This window comes from Ipomoea triloba, chromosome 7, assembly GCF_003576645.1.
Source record: "Ipomoea triloba cultivar NCNSP0323 chromosome 7, ASM357664v1".
Classification (NCBI taxonomy): Eukaryota; Viridiplantae; Streptophyta; class Magnoliopsida; order Solanales; family Convolvulaceae; genus Ipomoea; species Ipomoea triloba.
Genome location: NC_044922.1, coordinates 24,056,275 through 24,064,148, shown reverse-complemented (window position 1 = coordinate 24,064,148; position 7,874 = coordinate 24,056,275).

The window sequence follows — 7,874 nt, the reverse complement described above, 5'->3', positions numbered from 1 at the left end:
ATATATATATATATATATATATATATATATATATATATATATATATATATATATATATATATATATATATATATATATATATATTAAAACAAAAGTGTCATTTTCCCGCTCATTTTAGACAAAAAATTTAGTTTAAAATTCGAAATCAGTCAAAATAAGATTACAATACTTAACAAAATTAAATCATATTTAAATGAATACCTTAAATTCGGTACATTTATATATATAAAGCTTACCAAATAAAGTCATTACTGATTTATGTATACATGTAATGACTTTATTTGGTAAGCTTTATATATATAAACATATATATAGATTTTGTCCTAAATTGTTATAGATTAGAAAATTATATATTATATATGTTGTCATACAAAAAATTATAACTTTTTTTTTTCTAAAAAAAAGAGAGTAAAATATGTTTAATTTATCATGCTAATTTTCATTAAGTTATATAAAGTTTGTAAGGATTAAAGTTTATTTACAATGAAAAAATAAAAATTAAAAAATGAAGTTTTAAAATAACTACAATGAACTAATTGTGGTTTTATATTGGTTTCTTAAAAAAGTATTATATTAGTTTCTTAAAAACAAGTAAACATGTCACCCACTGTTGTTAAGATATCTTATTTAACTATTTCAAATTAAATGTTAATTTTTATTATATTTTTAAAAATATATATATTGTCAAGAATGGGATTTAAACCCATGGTCATTAATTGAACTCATGCCCTTTCGGACCAGTACCAGAAACTAGCACCTTAAACCAACTCGGCCATCTTGACTTCATTATAATTAATGCTAATTTTTTTGTAAAATTATTAATCAACTGAAGAATTGTTAACAATTTCATAATTCTATGTTCACATTTCAGAACTCTATGTTTACAATTTCATAACTCTATATTCAATAATATCACACAATTTTGGAATATAATCTATATAACAAAATTGTGAATATTGATTAATTTAATTTTGTATATTGAGTTCTAAAATTGTGAACATAAAATTTTAAATTTGTAATGTCTATAATAATTTTAATTTTGTGTAGAATTATTAATCAACTGAAGAATTTTTAGTAAAGGCTGAAATTACATCGAATGACATATTTACATCATTTGTTAAATATTATATACTTTGAAATTATTCATTAACCTTAACAGCCATTTGGTTCGCTGGAAAATATTTGAAGGAAATGGAATTCAAATTCCATGGAAAACAAATTACGAGGAAAACAAATTCCACTGTTTGGTTTGTGGAAAAGGAATTACTGGGAATATGAATTTCATTGTTTGGTTGGATTTTGAATGGTAAGGAATTATAAATATAAAGACCAATATGCCCTTAGAAATAATGATTTAGCTATATATACATGTGTAATTAATAAAGTTGGTTGAGGGTAAAATAGTCCAAAGCTTATACTTTCTTCTCACCTCCCTTGGAAAACAAAATACCTAACTCTACTAAGGAATTTGTTTTCCTTCTTCTTTGGGAAGTCAAATTCCATGGAAATCATTTTCCATCCAACCAAACAACATAATCTTTCATTTTCCTCAACTTTTTGAAAACCATTTTCCATGGAATTGATTTTCCATCCAACCAAACATGCCATAAAGGTTGGGCCACCTATGATGTTAATGAGAAATATTGAACAAACTATTGACATTTGCAATGGTAATCGATTGGTTGTAACGAAATTAGCTGACCATGTTATAGAAGCACGCATATTAGCAAGGACAAATGATGACACCAATGTACTAATAGCTAGAATGACTATCACTTTATCAGACCCAAGACTGTCGTTCAAGTTTAACATTAGACAATTTCCAATTATGCTTTTTTATGCAATGACTATCAATAAAAGCCAAGGTCAAACACTATCGAATGTTGGTTTGCTATTATAGAAATCAATTTTTGTTCATGGTCAATTATATGTATGCATGTGGTTGAATCAAAAGTGAGAAATCCAGACGGGTTCAAAATTTTAATTTGTGGTGAACTCGGAAGATTTTGTACTTCTATTACAAATTTAGTTTGCACAGATATTTTTAATAATTTGTAATTTATATTGTCAATAATAACATAGAATCAAACATTAAGTTTTGTTAGTAATTGCACATGTTTTCGAAAACTATATTATATTATTATTCTCTTTTCTTTTTCTTTTTTTTTTTTGAAACGAAGGAAGGGGAAAGCCCTAGCCAGGACAAAGCCCAGCTTAATTAACAAGAATGAACACACCAGCATTGCCTCTATCACTCACAAGATCCTCCATACTCCATATTATGAACTGGAGGCCGTACAAACTCAATTAAGTCACAGCCGCGGTTGACCGTTACCACCTTTGCTAAAGCATCGGCTACGACATTATCCTTCATTCCTCACTGGGACAGTAAGAGATAAACATCAACCAATTCTCTTTCTTTTATTATAAATATTATAACAATACTTTATATTTAATTATATAAGTTTAGATCGTGCATCATATCGCACGGGACAATATCTAGTATACATTTAACACTTTATCATCTTTTAAATTTTTATTTAAATTCATAATAATATAATTTTTTTCAAGTGTATTGCAAAGGTAAATCACTAGTTAAAGACTAAAACTGCCATATAAAGATTAAACAATGACATACGCAATAATTACAGCATCCATATTACAGGCCGCCAATCACGTATCCTAATTGTCCTGGTGAAATAATGAATGCTACAATATGTATCGTTCATGCATTAATTGGGATAAAAATTACTAAATTAAATAACATTGTTATAAATGTGAAGCACAATCAGTTTCTTATTATTGGCTAGGAATTTATATTTCAAATTATTGGTGTAAAAATTTATGTGATCAAGTTGATGTTTGAGGGCAAATTATATCATTCCTCACTGTTCATGTTGTATCTACACCCAAAAAAAATGTTCATGTTGTATAATAGAATCAATAGTTAATTCTATTTTTTGTCATAGATTTATAGGTGACAGTCCACTTTTATATTATAAGAACATCCTCATTTGGTTCTAGTATTATTGTTGCAGGACCATTTTTAGTCCTCCGTTGACAAAATCATTGAAATGTCGTTAAATACAAAGACATTTCGATTTTTCATTTTTTTAAATACAAAGTAGGTTGACCCGCTATATTTTTATGTTTATTTTTTATTTTTTAAAAAATTCATAATTGAATACCGGAATGCCCTTGTATTTAACGATATTTAAACTGTTTTGTTAATAAATGACAAAAAATGATCATGTCATAATAATACTAGGACCAAAAGTGAACGTTATGATAAAAACTGACTTAAAGTGGATTGTGGCCTATAAATTTAGGACCAACAATATAATTAACTCTAAAATCAATTACATCAAAGCAATACTATAGATGAATAAAAAAAAAATTAGATTCATTAAAACAATACGTACTGCAAATTAATAAAATGACAAGTGTTGATCAAATATCATCTAAATATAATATTTTATTTTACTTTTTATATAAACAAAATTAATATATCAAAATTATATGATTATAAATATGAGATATTTTAAATAACATTAATATTCATTTAATTTTCAATATATTATTTCAATAATTATGTGATGAACCTAATGTAACTCTATAAACTTGTACTAGTAACTTAAAAAAAAGGTGACAAGTGAGCTCTCTTTATAATTTTGCAATAATAACAGCTTTTCCCGGAATTGTAACTTCATTGAGTTACTATTAACAGTTTTTTAAGTTACTAGTACAAGTTTATAAAGTTACCGTAGGCTCATCACATAATTATTGAAATAATATATTGAAAATTAAATGAATATTAATGTTATTTAAAATATCTCAACAAGATATTTATAATCATATAATTTTGATATATTAATTTTGTTTATATAAAAAGTTACTAATAACTGTTAATAGTAATTCAATGAAGTTACTTAAACTGTTAATAGTAACTCAATGAAGTGAGATCTCTTTATAACTTAAACTATTTATTTTATAAATCTACATTGTATAAACAAATTAGTTTTTTTTTTTAATAAGAATCAATATCGGTGTCATTTTCTCACTATAAAAGGTCTCAATTAAATTTTTTTAATGATATGGTTTTTATATATTAATTTGAAAAACAGGAAAAAGAAATTTAAGTTTAAAAAAATTCGGGAAAGAAATTAAGAATGATATGGGTTTATATTGTTACACGGGTCATATATATCCATAATATAAGTATTAATCTATGCTAGTGCCATATAAACTTATGTTGCCTTATACTTTATATGAGTGTGATGTGGTCCTCTTGTTATTAAATTTTTTGTACAAATTTATTTGGTAATAAATTAGATGGTAGGCCAATGACCTTGTGATCTAGTGGCACAAAGTGATTATCGTAAATGGGAGATCATGAGTTTGAGCCTTACTAGGGGCAGTATTGACTCTTTGTGCTAGATTCTACATTCTAACAGAGTCAGTAGAACTAAAAACGTTAGAACTTTGTAGATAATTCACTGATTAATTTTGAATTTGTATTAATAAAAGTTTGATGAAAAATATATGTGGTTTGAAAAATGAAAATTATAGTATGAGTGTAGATCATTGTGGTTCTCATTTTGGAAGTTGTTAAAATGATGAAAGATTGAAAGCACTCCCTAACTTGGCATGCAGTTGTTAATATAAGTCATGACCACACGACCTCACCTAAAAAGTCAATCCACATCATTAATTGCACCCCAGAGTGAAGTGATGCATGTTCAACTAATTATACAACTCGTGAGAATTTACAAATAAGAAATTTAAAGTCACAATTCACATTCTCAATCCTTGTCTAAATTAATTGATAACACACTCAATGCATTTGGCATTCACACTTTCCTAAAAAATAATTTATGATTAATTTCCCCAAAATTTGATTTAATTTGAACCTAGCTTTGTGATTTTTTTTGAAAATTTAATATGGACTTGAAAATGAAAATTAAGAAGACTTTTAACCCAAGATACCATATATGCATCTAATCGCGATACCAAATTGCAGTAGTTATACCGTGGACCATGGGTCATGGCTGATACTGTAGTTGTGTTGAATTGATACTACAGTTGTGTTGAAAAAGAACTGCAGTTGCGCGAAACAGAGGCCGTTTCATCTGTCTGGAACTGCAGTTGCATGTGTTGAACTGATACTGCAGTTGTGTTGAAAGGATACTGCGGTTGTGTTGAATGTATGAATGGTCTCTGTTCCGCGCAACTGCAGTTTCCTTTCAATACAACTACAGTATCATTTCAACCCAACTGCAGTATTCGTTCAACACAACTGCAGTATCAGTCATGACCATGGTCTACAATGCAGTTATGGTCCACAGTATAATTTGCCGCATAATTGTGGGCCTTCCATATCCAATTGTTATATCTTCAAGTTAGATAGTTTTTATCTCTCCACAATTCTTTCGGTCCAGAGGTAGAAACCTTTGGAAAGATAACCCTTTTAAGTTAGGCAACTTCTTGTCTTCTTTCCATGTAGATTACCTTCAATCTGCATCATCTAAAAAAGCATATGTCTGTTTGGTAATGACGGTTAGCTGATTGGGTTAAAAAGTGTAATTAATTGATAATATTAGTTTATGGTAGAAATATGTTTGATAAATTAGCTGTTAGCTGATAGTTGATAGCTTGTATAATTTCTTTTCTCAAAAAGTTAATTAAAAAGATTACTTTGAATAACTTTTTAAAATTTAGTATTTTAGAGTTACAAAAAGTTTATTAACTAAACACTTATATTGATTTTTTAACCAAGTTAAACAACTAATAATGATAAAATAGGTCAAAAATTTGCTGATAGACTAATTATTTACCAACCATGTTATCAAATTTATTGATCCCGTGTTGCGTGTGCCACATTATCGTCGTCATTACCCGCCATTGCTTTCAATGAATACAACTTCCATAATTTTTCATTGCGTTGAGCAAAACAAGACCCAAACTGACTTTGAATAACATTTATCGACAAAAAGATCGAACAAAATCAGTTACAGTAGTAATTCATCACAGCCAATTCAGAAAATACAATTTTATAAATGGCCACAATTTACTTTGCTGCAATTGAATTACAGATGGATCTCTAATTTGCAATTAAAAATATAATTTTATAAATTGCCACAACCCAAGCTTCACATGCATTTTAATTTGCCGCAAATAAAAACTCCACTGTGAAATGTTTCACAGCTCTTGCTGTTATGGTGTTTGGATAAATTGTTACACAAAAAATACTTAGAGAAGATGATTGTACTAATAAATAATGTTTTTGTATTTATTTTTTTTGGTAAATCTGTTTAACGGTCCAGGTCCACCCACATTCACTCCAGGAGGCACGAGAGCTGGCTCAAGAGCAATCGTCACTTGTGGGCGTTCCCCCGAAATTCTTCCCAACAAAGAGAGCTCACTTACCACTTGAGCTACCCCATTGGGTTCTGTTTTTATATTTATAATGTTTGGATAAATTGTTATTATTATATTATGTTTAAAATAAAAACAAGTTAAAGACAACGGCTATAACCCGTTGTAGTTATGAATAAAGACAACAGTTTTTAACGTTGTCTATGAACCTGAGACAAAATAACTAAAAAGTTTAAAGAGAAAGGGATTCATTAATCTTTAACCAAACGTCAATTAAAATTTAGAAGTAACTCCAATTCAGCGAGGGATTAATTATTGTATCCGACGATAGAAACCTGGGTATAAAAAGAAAAGTTTAAATAAATAGATGATCTATATAAAATTAGGCCAAAGTTTAAAATAACACATTAATGGAGGCCTGGGGGACAGCCCAAATCTTTCAAGAAATAATTAGTTCGGCCCAGGGAGTGGGGAGATAATTGGGCCGGGTGTTGAAATATTGAGGTCAATTTGAAGAGGGGTAAATTAGTGCAAATTATACCATGGACCATGGTCTACAATATCATGGTTTAAAACGGTGTCGTTTCTTTTAATGAGAAGAAACGGCACCCGGAAACGATATAGTAGCTCGCCGGAGAATAAGAAAGAGATATGAAATGACTAAAGTAACCTCATTATTTTAGTTATTAATATTTTCTAGTGAGATTTGACAGGCAATTTGGTCGGCGTGACCAAACTTGATAAAAATTACATATAGCTAATGTACAAAATTAACAGTTTTGAAAGTTGTGAATTGTAATTAACAAGACCCCAATAGTCAGTGGATCAAAATGACAATTTACTCTTAAAAGAACAAATTCTACGTTTGGATATCAATTATTGTGTGGCACTGCCCATTTAATCTTATTTTTTAAGTTTTCAAAAAATCTTATTTTAAAATTTTTTTCCTTAATGCGTCCTTTACTTTTATTTGTTGTTACAATTAGTCTTCTATTCAAATTTTTGTACAATTTAATAAAAAGAGCTAGCCCAAATTTTATCAGTCAAGCCTCTTTTATCAAAAAGCATGTAATTTCTTCCCATGCATCAATTGTAAAAACTCTTATAATTGAATGATGAAAATACATGTCAGTCATATTTATTAAATGGTGGAATAACAAAATTTTTTTAAAGTAAGACTAGTTGTGGCAAGCAAATGAAAGTCAATGATGTAATGTGACAAAATTTAAAAAAAAAAATTATATGTAACAATGCTGCAATGGTCGATGACTGGAAGTAAAGATTGTCAACTACCATGTAGTGTGATGACATTCCGGTTACCATTCTAAATGAGATGTTATAGGTTCGAATTCTAGTGGTGGAGACTTAGATTCTTTGAACTAAAAATGTTTGAGAAAATATAGAATATATATTAACTCGTAAAGAATCATGAATATATATATATATATATATATATATATATATATATATATATATATATATATATATATATATATATA